This window comes from Lissotriton helveticus, chromosome 8 (assembly GCF_964261635.1).
Source record: "Lissotriton helveticus chromosome 8, aLisHel1.1, whole genome shotgun sequence".
Classification (NCBI taxonomy): Eukaryota; Metazoa; Chordata; class Amphibia; order Caudata; family Salamandridae; genus Lissotriton; species Lissotriton helveticus.
Window position 1 is genome coordinate 452,527,433 of NC_136069.1, and position 14,061 is coordinate 452,541,493.

The 14,061-nt window shown below is 43.4% G+C and overlaps 1 protein-coding gene across 1 annotated transcript in view; it reads right to left on the minus strand.

Annotated features, from left to right (window-relative positions):
- HTR2A (5-hydroxytryptamine receptor 2A) overlaps positions 1-14,061 on the minus strand; it is a 347,515-nt gene that overhangs the window by 236,252 nt on the left and 97,202 nt on the right. The window lies entirely within an intron of this gene.

Here is a 14,061-nt window from a genome sequence, read left to right on the forward strand (position 1 = left end):
CTAACCAAACAAGCATTTTCAATGCAATCGGTCTTGCCTTCGGGACCTTATTTATTTTGAAAGTTTTATATAGCGCGAACAAGATCTTTGCAGATATCAGAGCGCTTTACAAAGTAGGGAATACCAACAAAAGAATGAATAACAGGTCCTTAAGTATGCGGACATTATAGGTAGTAAGTGGGATGGGTAGGTGCGTGAGGGAACATAAAAGTACAGGTAAATCAATACTGCATGTAGATGGTCAAGTAAGCGAATCAATAATACAGTTAAAGCACATGTTCGTAGTGATCGATCAGAATAATACATGAAAAACACATAATCGTAGGGATCGAGCAAAATAATACAGGAACAAGACATAGTCTTAGAGGTCGAGGAGAAGAATACAGATCGGTGCTGAGGCTTTGCAGATTCAAGTTAATAGATCAAGTGTATTTTGCCATGAGAATAGCTTTTACTTCTTTCTTAAAAAGTGTGACGGAGGGGATGAGCCTGATTTCAGGAGGGAGTGAGTTCCAGATCCTGGGTGCCATTCCTGAGAAAGAGCGTTTGTACGTCTTTTCCTTCCGGAATCTTTGAGGTTTTAACAGTTTGTGCCTCTGGTGTATCTAGAGCCGCCAGAGATTGACAATTTCTGGGTGAGGTATCAGGGAGAGCTCAGGTGTACAGCCTTGTGTGTCAAGCATGCGATTTTCAGATGTATTCTGGCTTCAAAAGGCAGCCAGTTCAAGGATTTCAAGTCGGGGGAGATATGCGAGTGTTTTTTTGACCCAGTGATGAGTCTCGCTGCAGCGTTTAGAGAGGCTCTTAGGGGTGCAGTGGTGGTTAACGGGCGACCGCAGAGGGCGATGCTGCCGTATTCAATTCACGGAATTACTAGTGCTTGTACTGCAGTTTGGAAGTCTTTGGCTGGTAAGAAGGGTTTACGTTTCCTCAGGGTATTGATTTGGAAGTTCGCTCCCTTAGTAGCCTTGCTGATATGATGCTGCATGTTGAGATTGGAGTCGAGAGTTATGCCTAGAGATTTTGCTGAGTCCACGATGGTGGGTAGGACATTGAGTGCAGTTAGCTGTTTAAGCCATGCTTGAGTGATAGAGATCTTCGCGGGGGGTGAGATCAGAAGGAACTCTGTTTTCAGAGCGTTGAGTTTGAGATGATTATTGGCAAGCCAGGATTGGGTGCTTCTGATCGTTGAGTTCAGGAGTAGAATGTCATTGGGGGATTGTAGTTTGAGATATAATTGGGTGTCATCTGCTTACATGTGAAAAAGTACATTGGATGCTTGTAGCAAGGTGGTGAGAGGTTCCATAACTAGGTTGAACAAAGTTGGTGAAAGGGAGGATCCTTGGGGGACACCTAACGAAACAGGTATTGGTGAGGACATCAGGTTGTTACTCTTGAATTTCTGCGACCTGTTGTGTAGGAAGGAAGTGAACCACTTGAGAACCGTCCCAGATAGACCCATTCTTGTGTTCAGAAGTTCGAGTAAGTTCTCATGTTTGACAGTGTCAAATGCTGAGGAGAGATCAAGAAGGATGAGGAGGCAGGTATCGTTTTGATCCAGCATTTGTAGGGCGTCGTCAATTATGTGGGTCATAGCAGTTTCGGTACTGTGTCCTGCTCGGAAGCCTGATTGATGAGCGTTGAGGAGATCAAACTGATCAATGTGTTTAGTTAGCTGTAGTTGTGCGCATTTTTCCAATAGTTTGGCGAGAGTGGGAATATTGGTAATGGGACGATAGTTGTTTAGGTCGGATGGGTCGGCCGTAGGTTTCTTTAGTAAAGGTGTGACTTGTCCGACTTTGAGGGAGTCAGGGATTGTTCCTTGTTGGAGCGAGCTGTTGATAATTTTAGTCCACAGTGGGAGGAGCCATGGAGCAAAATCTTTGACAGCGTTGGCAGGGAGGGGATCCGAGAGGTGATTAGAGGGTTTCAAGGTGCTGAGCAGCTTGCATATTTCTTCTTCGGAGTAGGTGTCAAAGGATGACCATGTGGCATTGTTTTTTAGCTCGGTGGGTGTTATGCAGTTGGGTGTGGTGTAGAGGCTTGCGTCAATGCGGAGATCACTCTTAATGTTATCAGTTTTTTGGGTAAAGAAAGCGGCAAAGTCTTCACAGGATGTGCTTTGCCCACAGTACTGAGAGGTTGGGGTTGTTCCTTGGCTTGTGTTCTGATTAGCTCGAACAGTTTTCTCGAACGGTTTTTTGCTTGATCGAGCTGGAGGCTGAAGAAGTTTGCTTTTGAGCGCTTTATTTTCCTGAAGTAGGCGTTTCTCTTTTTCTTCAGGGTTTTTAGGTGTAGTGCAGAGGGAGCTGTTCTCCAGGTGCGCTCTGCCATTCGCATGGCTCGTCTATCTTCATTGAGACTCCCGTCGTACCATGGATTGGAGGTTTTAGCGGAAACTCTTTTTAGCTGCATGGGAGCGGCCTCATTAATTATTGAGGTCATGGTGTTGAGATAGTGGTCAGTCAAGGATTGGACATCTGTTGCGCCCGTGGGAGGGAGCAGGAGGTCGCGGCTGTTCGGGGGTAGGGAGTATGGGTTGAGTTTTTTCAAGTCTCTTTTCCATATTTTAGGTCTGGAGGATTGAGTCATGTTGAGTTTGACTTTTTCATTGATGAAGAATGTGACGATATGATGGTCTGACCAGTCACAAGGTTGGATAGACTCAAGTTGAATAGCGTCTTCTTTGGCGATGATAAGGTCGAGGATAGAACCTTTCTCATGGGTCGGACTGTTGCATAATTGTGTGAGGTCCAGGGCGTTGAGGAAATCTTTAAGACTATTTACCACCGCATCATTGTGATCATTCCAGTGGAGGTTGAAGTCACCAAGGTATATTTGGGTGAGCTGTCGTCCGGCGTTAGTTGAAATCATATCCATGATTTGTTGGGCAAAGGTGAGGTTGTCTCTGAGTGGGTGGTAAATGCCATGTAGAGAGCATATCGGTTTACCCTCACTGATAATATCGAGGCAGATGTATTCGCAGGAAGTTAAGGAGTCTAGGGAAGGTGCGGAGACTTTCAGGACCGAAAGGTTGTTCCTGTGTATGCATGCAATTCCACCACCTATCTTGCCAGCCCTGTCAAGCCTAATGATGTGGTAGTTGGGGGGAACCAGAATGTCCATTATAGGTGTAGACGAATCGGTTAGCCAAGTTTCAGTCAAGATGATTAGGTCAAGGTCCAATGATAGAATGAGATCAGCAATGGCAAAGGAGTGCTTAGAAGCTGATCTGCAGTTGAGGAGAGTGCATTTGAGACGGGGTGTGTTAGGGGAGGTAGAGGGTACTAGAGAGAGTGGGACTTTTCTAAGGTTATTCTGGACCGATATTCTGTTGTTTAGTGTGGAGGGTCTACTGGCATTTGAGTGTATCGTGGGGATGGGGAGGTGCATGGCGGTTGTGTGTATTGGGGAGCTGGGTCGTAGGAGCGGAGGAGGGTGAGAGTGTCGAGATCCGAAAGAGGGTTGCATGTGCGATGCGGGCGGTTGTTGCGATTATGAGCAGGGATTGCGGTCCAGTGTGGGCGGCGGGTGCGGTAGTAGCGATTGTGGGCATGGATCGCGGTCCTGTGTGAGGGGTGTAGCTTGCGAGCGTCATCAGGACGGGTGGGGAGCCTGTTGAGGGGGGGTGGTGGTGAGTGGGGTGTGTCTGGGGGTGTGATCAGTAGCCCTTTGATGGTGTGAATGTCTTCTTTGATGGTGTGAGTGTCTTCTTTGAGCTGGAGAAGGAAGGACATAATCTTGTCCAGCGTGGGATAGGTGTTAGTACTGGGGGAGGTAGTCATGGGTGGGTGGCTGACCTGTGAATTAGCGTGTGGGTGGGGGGGTGGGTTGGTGTGCATGCAGGGCTCCGTGGTGTCGGCGTAAGAGTTGGTGTTAGGGAGGGGAGAGGGTATGGGGGCGATGGGAGTGGACGAAGTACAGAGGAGGTTAGTGGCGTAGAGGAGGGTATTGTTGGCAGGCGGAGAGAGCGGGGTGGAGGTGGTGTGTATGTTGTTGGTGATGGGGGAGCCTAAGGGGTAGTGAGGGCTGAGCGTGGGGGGGAGAATGGTGTTGGAGATGGTCCTGTCGTGGGGAGGGGGAGTTATAATAATCGATGTGGCGTGCTCTGTGTGGGTAATTAGCGGGTGGTAGTGGGGACTGAGAGTGGGGAGGGACGAAGGGTGGGAGTTGTCGCTGTGCGTGTCATTCTGATGCTGATCCTGATCTAAGTTAGCGGGATTGTGGGTGGGAGCTGTGGTGTCAAGGGAGAGAGGAGTGGGAGTGGTATGTGTGGGGGTCCAGGTGTTGGTGTTAGGTGAGCGGCTAGTGTGTGAGGGGGAGAGATTTGCAACTGTGATTGAGGAATGTGGGGTGATAGCAGCAAGTGGGTGATTGACTGGGGTGCTGGGGGTAGAGGTGGGGTGCGTGTCGTTCTGATGCTGAGCTAGGTTAGAAGTGTTGTGGGAGTGGGCTGTGATGTCAGGAGTGATAGTGCTGGAGGAGATATGGGTGGAGGTCCGGGGTTTGGAAAGGTGCTCTTTGAACTTGGGAAACAGGTTGTCTAGAAGTTCCAGGTTCTTGTCTGTGGATTGAATTAGGACAATCCCGTTATTGTAGATAGTAATGGTCATTCTGCCAAGGAAGAGTTGGGAAGGTGTGACGGAGAGAGTTAAGCCATGTGCCGTTTTCCTGGTGGTGGAGACGGAGAGTAGGGTGAGGAACGCTTCTCTCCATTACCTTATTTGACTGACTGAAATTTTTATTAAGCGCTCGAATGCCGCGGCGTCTTGGCGTTGTAGATTAGAAGACGATGTGAGGCAAATCAGGGTAGGGAAAACAGCCATGTTTTCAGGGATTTTCTGAACCTCAGTTTGGAGGCTTGTGAGCGAAGTTCAGCAGGCAGTGAATTCCAAAGTTTGGAAGCCTGATTAGAAAAAGATTTTCCACCCCAACGCACTCTCCGAATTCTAGGTACACAGACCAGGTCTTGATTGGCCGATCTTAGAGTTCGGTTGGGCACATATCGTGGGAGGAGTTTGGCCAGGTCATCCGATCCATTTCCGTGAACGGCTTTGTGGGCCAGGCAGAGGGCCTTAAACTGAACTCTGCGCTTAATTGGCAGCCAGTGTAGCTTTCGAATTTCACGGGAGGTGGGGGTGACGCCTTGGCAGGTTCAAAAGAACCCTGGCGGCCGCGTTCTGGATAGCCTGCAGCTTGATCAATTGCTTCTCTCCCGTACCAAGATAGAGAGAGTTGCAATAGTCAACCCGAGACATTACCAGGGCGGCAATAACAGTCTTTTTTAAGGTGGGTGGGATGTAGGGCAAGATCTTTCTAAGTACCTTCATCGTATGAAAACAGGCAGAGGTGACTTGATTAACCTGTGCCATGCAGGAGAGGCTTTTGTCCAATAGAAATCCAAGGTTTCTGACCTTCTCGGCTGGAGTTGGACAACAGCCGGCTTCCGGGGGCCACCATAGCTGACTCCATATCGAGGGCTTCTGACCGAATTCTATGACTTCAGTCTTCTCAGTATTTAATTTGAGAAAGTTTTGGCTCATCCAGTTTTTCACACTGAGAAGGCAATTCCTGAAACGCCCTGCAGTTGCTTCAATAGAATCGGAGACAGACACTATGATTTGTGTGTCGTCTGCATAAGACACTAATCTCAGGCCATGAGATTTTATCAAATCCGCCAAGGGGGTGACATATAGATTCAACAAGGTTGGTGATAACGCCGACCCTTGTGGGACTCCTCCAGGAAGAATGAATTCCTCTGATTTAAGTCCATCCCAAAAAACCTGTTGGATTCTGCCTGTCAGGAATGATGCTAAGAGGTCCAGAGCGGCATCAGAGATACCTAGATTTTCCAGTCGGCTCAGTAGGACTGAGTGGTTGACGGTGTCGAACGCCACGGTTAAGTCAAGTAGTATGAGGGCCGTTCTTCCACCGTCATTCATAGTCTTCCTGATATCCTCTGTTGCCATGATGAGAGCTGACTCAGTTGAATGGCATGCTCGAAAGCCATGTTGTGTAGAGTCAAGAAGGTTATTCTTCGTTGGAAAAGTCATCAGTTCTAAGTTCATGGCTTTCTCGAGGATTTTAGCTGGTAGAGGCAGACAGGAAATGGGCCGATAGTTTTTAGTTTCGGAGGGATTGAGTGATTCTTTCTTAAGAATCGGGCGGATGCAGGCTTTCTTCCAGATTGAAGGGAAAGAGCTCGAGCAGCTAGCCTTGTTTAGTAGGGAGGTCAAAACTCCAGTTATGGCAAGTGGAATAGAGTGCAGTATGTGCGGAGGGCATGGATCCAATGGGGATCCTGATTTCATCTGTAGGAGAAGGTCCCCGACCTCCGACTCCTTTAACATGGGAAACCTGGGGTAGGCAGGGAGAGTAGAAGGTGATGATTTCCTAGTACCCGCTGCCAGGACCTGAGTGGGAGTGACAGAGATGTTAAAGTCAGTATTGGAGTTGGTAGCTACAGTGCTGAGATCATCATATACTGCCTGTACTTTGTTCTGAAAAAAAGCAGCAATATTCCTGACAAAGTTCTGGTCAGGTGTAAATATAGTGTCTCGCAGGGTTTTTGCCAGAAGAGTAACTGTTTTGAAGAGCTCTCTGGCAGAATTAGGGGCTTCTTGGATTTTGGTGGTGTAGAATATAGATTTGGCCTGAATAATCGCTGCTTTATACTCCTGCAGAACTTTGGAGTATTCAGCCTTTTTGAGAACACAGTAGTTAGATCGCCAAATGCGCTCGGCTTTGCGTCATTTAAGTTTGATTAATTTCAGCTCAGCCGTGTACCACTGGGCGGTGGCCGACCGTTTCTTTGGCACTCGGGACTCCAGAGGAGCTAACTCATCGGCAGCCTGAGCAATCCATCTATTAAAGTTGGAAGCTCCGGTGTCGATGCTACATTGCTCAAATATTGGTGGATTGTTAGCAAGCGCCTCTGTTAACAGTTTCGAATCTAAGTTCTTCCATGAACGCTTATTTTCCGGGAGCAGGAAGCGTCTTCTGTGTCTGGCAGAGTCATTGAATTTTAGGTTAAAAAAGACAGCCATATGGTCAGACCATGGAACAGGCAAAATAAAGGAAAGTTTTAGGTTATTGTTATTAGTGAAAATGCCATCAAGAGTATGTCCTGCATTATGGGTGGGCTTACACACTAGTTGGTTCATATCAAAGCTAAGCAGGTTGTCAATAAGAGTTGTGGAATCAGAATCGTTGGTGGCTTCGAGATGAAAATAAAATCTCCTAGAATGTATTTAGCTATGCAGCATGTTAGCATGGGTGCTGAAATATCTACTGTTCTTCAACATGGAGGGAAAGTAAGTACCAAACTGCATGCCACACCAGATATGGGAACACATGGAGGGAAATATTGACTTTCAGCGAGAAATGGTATAGCACAAAGCTCTGTTTTTAATATAAAAGCAGGGCTTTCGGTGGTCATATATCTGAAAATACAGGATTTGAAAAAAATATTATTGTCTAAGGGTGCTCTTGAAAGACAATTTCTATGGCCTGGAATTTAGAGAATTCTAAAGTGATTCTGGTATTTTACTGACCTCTGCTGGTCGTTTTCTATCTAGAAAGTTAAATAGAGGTAGTTGCCAGAAAATTAAAAAAAGAAAGTCACTCAGCAGAAAGCAATTCTGGTATTTTACTGACCTCTTCTGGTCGTTTTCTACGAGGACAGTTAAATAGAGGCAGTTGAACAGAAAAAAAGTCCCTAAGTGGAAGCAGGCACGTCCTAGGGCTGATCTCCAGAGGCCACAAAGTACATACACATTTAAGTATATACTAAAGTATATAATAAAATATATATAGTAAAGTATATAGTAAATTATATACAAGAGGGTCTTGAATGCTCGACCTAAGAAGAAGCAACTTTGTTGAAGTTAAAACTGCTGTCTGCCACCAGCCACTAGGCTATGTTCGTCCTTGCTTCATTTAATTGTCTTCAAGAGGGATGTATTAAGGAACCACGCATGCCTTTACAACGCGTCAATTACCGCGCATATGCCTTTAATATGCATGTCTTTACCACACACATTTTTACCATGCATATACCTTTACAAAGCATATATAGATATATACACACACATACATAAATATATGTATGTGAGTGTGTGTGTGTATATCTATGTATAAATGTGTATATATATATATATATATATATATTACCTACTGGTTATAGCCAGTAGGTATATATAGTTAGGACCTAGTTTCCATAGGAAATCCGCATCATTCTATTGGGAATAACTTTGGCGCCCGTTGAGGAATTTGCGTGTAATTCTACAAAATTTAGCCAGCTCCGCTCCGCTCCTTCCCTGGAAGTTTCGGGGGGATTAGTTATGCGGGGCCGAGAAAAAAGGGGGGTCCCAAAATGTGTTTTCCCCATGTTAATTTCCATAGAACGAATAGACACGGCTACAGCCCGAACCGCTGAATGGAAATACACCAAACTTTGCAAAATTGTAGGGACTGGTACGCAGAAGTGCCTTTTCTATATTTGGTGAAAGTTGCTCCAGTGTTTTTTACGAAAATTAACTTCAAAAACACATAAATATCTATAGGCGCGCACCGTACGCGTACCCGTACGCACACCCGTACGCGTACCGTACGCGAACGTATGCGTACGTGCGCGTACCTCTCCGTGCACGAGCTGCATGCTGATTGGCTGCCACTGTCTGTCAACACTCCAAAACAAAAATTGTGGGCAGCCATCTTGTGCCTTGGTAGACTGAGGTACAGGAAAGCAGAAAAACAAACGTGTAGAACTCAAAAAGGGGGCAGGGTAGAAGCACCCTGACCCCCTAGGCCTGCTTAGGGGGTCCCACAAGGATCCCCAAGGCAAAAAAAAAAGTTTAAAAAAAAGTTGCGTACCGTACGCGTACATCCGCGCATGGTACGCGTACCCCGCGATTTAAAAAGATACATAAATTATTTTTGGGGCCCGGGGGTCCTTGTGGGACCCCCTGAGCAGGCCTTGGGGGTAAGGGTGCTTCTACCCTGCCCCCTTTGCGAGTTTTCCACCTTTGTTTCACTACTTTCTTGTGCCTTGGTTCTACCGAGGCACAAGATGGCTGCCAACACTTCCTGGTTTGGAGTGTTGATAGACAGTGGCAGCCAATCAGCATGCCTTCCCGAGAAAGCTGCATGCTCATTGGCTGTCAACACTTCTAACCAGGAAGTGTTGGCATCCATCTTGTGCTAGTGTTGACAGACAGTGGCAGCCAATCAGCATGCCTTCCCGAGAAAGCTGCATGCTCATTGGCTGTCAACACTTCTAACCAGGAAGTGTTGGCCTCCATCTTGTGCTCGGTAGACCGAGGCACAAGAAAGCAGAAAAGCAAACGTGTAGAACACAAAAAGGGGGCAGGGTAGAAACACCCTGACCCCCTAGGGCTGCTCAGGTGGTCCCACTAGGATATTAATATATTTAAACGTTATCCGCTAATAGAATTAGCATTTAAAAAACCTTGCAAATTCACTGAAAAAAACATAGGTTTCAGGCCTTATATAGTTAGGAATTAGCATTTAAAAACCTTTGAAATTCACTGAAAAAAACCATAGGTTTCAGGCCTTATATAGTTAGGAATTAGCATTTAAAAAAACCTTTGAAATTCACTGAAAAAACCATAGGTTTCTGGCCTTATATAGTTAGGAATTAGCATTTAAAAAACCTTGCAAATTCACTGAAAAAACTATCGGTTTCAGGCCTTTTACAGTTAGGAATTAGCATTTAAAAAACCTTTGAAATTCACTCAAAAAACTATATGTTTTAGGGGTGTTATAGTTAGCTGGACATTTCACTCATACAAAACCATTGAAATTGCTCCTATATAGTTAGTTGTACTAACTATATTTCGCGCACCCGCAATCTACTGCTGATGATGTCACATATTACATCATTCATGACATGGTCAGTGATATCACTGATGACATCTCAAAGGACATCACTGATGACATCACTGATGACATCATCCACGTGATAATCATATACAACTTTTCCTTCTCTAGTAAAATCTTTCATCACTCTTTGTAAAATACAGAGTATCATATTTGAATCCATTGACACAGCAATACAAGTATCTAAAAACCCACTCAGTGATTCCTAGATGTATACACACATCTAATCACTTACCTGTAGATTCACTCATACATGCTGTCAATGAACAATAGAACACTATCAAATATACTTATACACCTATATCGACATTACACACCAGCACACAACCTATTCACATATGAAGTTATCCTACTCACTTATGCAAACAATGGATCATACTTACATACTTACTTAGCTACACACTTATACAAACACCACTTCATAGTAAGTCATACTTAGTGTATTATAAAATCATTATTACAAGTATACAGTCACTCACACAATCATTGAGTCTTATGTATACTTATACTGTCACATACACTGCCAAATGTTAGAATATGTAGTTTTAACTTCATATATCTACTGAATCAACTATTCACACATCTTTGGGCAGTCACACACCCCCTACCGAACCACACACACATTCACTCTCCCATACAAATACTCAGTTAACTAATTAATAACTATAATACACTTTCACATAGCTAGTAAGCAAATGGAGAACCAGTTTACACAACAACTGACAAAGTGATATAGATATTCACACAGTTTAGTCACTATCCACTATATTTAGTGAGACACTATACATTGTTAAAGTAAACAGTCAATTACACTGCTACTAAATCCTCCATCCAAATATTTATTTTTATATATCCACTCATTCCTCAATGCAAATTGCTATATATATAATGCATATTTAAATAGCGAAGCAAACCACATTCACTGGATGATGTCATCAGTGATGTCATCAGTGATGTCATTTGAGATGTCATCAGTGATGTCACTGACCATGTCATGAATGATGTAATATGTGACATCATCAGCAGTGGATTGCGGGTGCGCGAAATATAGTTAGTACAACTAACTATATAGGAGCAATTTCAATGGTTTTGTATGAGTGAAATGTCCAGCTAACTATAACACCCCTAAAACTTATAGTTTTTTGAGTGAATTTCAAAGGTTTTTTAAATGCTAATTCCTAACTATATAAGGCCTGAAACCTATGGGTTTTTCAGTGAATATATATATATATATATATATATATATATATATATATATATATATATATATATATATATATATATATTCACTGAACAAAACCCAGGAAACATCCATGACAACGCAGTCATTACAACGAACTACCTTTACAACACAACTGTTACAACGCAACTGCCTTTACTTCAAATGCCATTACAATGCATGTCACTACAACGCATGCCATTACAACGCAAATCATTACAACACATGCCATAACAACGCATCATAAGGTAAGTAATGGAGGTTTTTTAGTATTAGGGTGGATATGGGTTTTGGGATACATGCGAATAGTAATTTTTACCCCTACACTATCCAACACTTTCCCTACTGTTGCACTCACTGGCGTGGAAATAGTAATTTTAACCCCTACACTATCCAACACTTTGTAATTTTTACCCCTTCACTATCAAACACTTATCCTACTGTTGCCCTCACTGGAGTGGGAATGGTAATTATTACCCCTACACTGTCCAACACTTACCCTACTGTTGCCCTAAAAGTATTATGCGTTGTAATGGCATGCGTTGTAATGGTATGCGTTGTAATGTAAAGCATTGTAATGGTAGTTTTTAAAAATGTGTTGTAAGTGCATGCGTTGTAACGCAATATATTTAAAAAAAATAAAGGTTTAAGGGATGTTATAGTTAGGTTCTGAAATTACACGCACAAAACTGTACAAATTCAGCTGTTATAGTTAGAATTATTTCAAGTAACTATAACTTCAGCCCCTGCCATGGACAGTTTTCTCATCAATTATTTTATTGTAAATGTTGCAGTGATATTATCAATGATGCTACAGAAGATGTCATGAATGATGTAATATGTGAGGTAATTAGCTGTGCATGGTGAGGGCGCGAGTTATAGTTACCTTAGGGCATGAGCTTTCGTTTTTTTCAGTGAATTTTTAAGGTTTTCTAAATGCTAATTCCTAACTATAACGTGACTTTAACCTTTGGTTCTTTAGTGAATTTCTAGTTGTTTTTAACACACTCAGGCTTAGTTGAGTGAGTGTGTGTAATTCTTTTTTCATTTGGCTCTGGATCCGCGGAACCATTGCAGATTTACATTGGGGGTTGCGCTGAGCCCCACAAATAGGCCCCCGAAAAAACCTCTGGCAATCTTTTGAATGTGAGGGGTTCCTCAGTTTCCCCTGCATCTGTCCTATGGGGTCATGATGCCTGTATCCTTACCCCTTATCTCACTTTTCACTTTTATTTTTCCCCACTGCAACTTTCCTCTCGAGCTGCGACTAGCCAATCAGGGCCTTGCTTTGGCGCATGAAACCGCAAATTGTGCATGGTGGATCTGTGTCCTTAGATATTTATATGTATTTTTCTTTTAAGAACTCCAAAACTACTGAACAGATTTACACCAAAGAGATAGCCTTCTCCAAAATTTGATGCAATTCCGTCCATTGGTTTGGGCTGTAGTCCTGTTCAAAATCCGTACGGGAAATTGCATGAGGAAAACTCATTTTGGGAGCACCCTTTTTCTCGGCTCTTGCTTGAATGATCACCCTGAAACATTCAAGACAACAGCTGAAGTGAGTGGCAAACTAGTTTTGAAAATTTCGTGAAGATTCGTCAAACGGTGTCAAAGTTATTGGCAAAACAAAAAACTATTTTCCTATGGAAAGTAGGTCCTAACTATACCTACCTATATAAGTACATTTATTACCTTATCTATCCCCAACCCCTAAACTCAACCACCCTTAAACCCTAAATATACCCGTACCACCCAATATCCCTGCCCACCCTAAACCCCTAAAAACACCCCATGCCATCCAATACCCCGGCCCACCCTAAACGCTAAAAACACCCTTGCCATCCAAATATCTTTACCCACCCAAAACCCTAAAACATCCTTACCACACAAATACCCTTACCCTCCCTAAATCCTTAAACACCCTTGCCACTCAAATACCCTTCCACATCCTAAACCCTAAAAATATCTTTGCCGCTCTAATACCTTAACCCATCCTAAACCCTAAAAATACCCTTGCAAACCAAATACCCTCACCCATTGTAAATGCTAAAAACACCTGTGCCACCCAAAAACCTTACCCATCCAAAACCCTAAAAATACACTTGTCCCCAAATACCTTTAACCACCCTAAATCCTAAAAATACCTTTGCCATCAAAATTCCTTTCCCCATCATATACACTGTATACAGTATATTACCTACTGGTGGCCAGCAGTAGGTAGTTATAATTAGGACCCAGTTTCCATAGACCAAGCATATTTTGTTTTGCTAATACATTTGGCATTGTTTGATGAATTTTCACAAATTTTTTAAAACTAGTAACTCCAGCACTTCAGCTGTGGTCCGGAAACTTTCGGCATAATTTGTCTAGCAGTGGCCAAGAAAAAGGGGGTTTCAAAACGTATTTTCCCCATGCTGTATCCCAAAGGAATTGTGAATATGACTACAGCATGAACCGCTGTACGGAATTACAGCAAATTTGCTAGGAAGCTAGGTCTTGGTTCAGAAACTGTGCTTTTTATAATTTGGTGCAAATCTGTTAAGTAATTTTGGAGTTTTTAATGGAAAAAGAAATATAGATATCTAGGAACGGGAACCCTCCCTAGACCCGAAAGATCTCAAAATGAGATCCAAATTGGCTGCCACTATTGCAACCAGGAAGTGGTGGCAGCCATCTCGGTTGAGAACCAAACAAAAATGCAAAAATTACATAAAAGGGCAGGGTTGGAATACTCTGATTGCCTAGCCCTGGTCGTGGGTCCCATATGGACCCTGCCTGGGGCCAAAAACATTTTATAATTTAAATGTTACCACTAATTCTCAGAAAATCGGCTGCAAAATAAATTAAAAAACAAGTGCGGTCTCACTCACTTCCTTTTTTTCACATAAGAAGCTGAAGGTGAAATTCCCAGAATTACACAAGTTATGCTGGTGTAATTT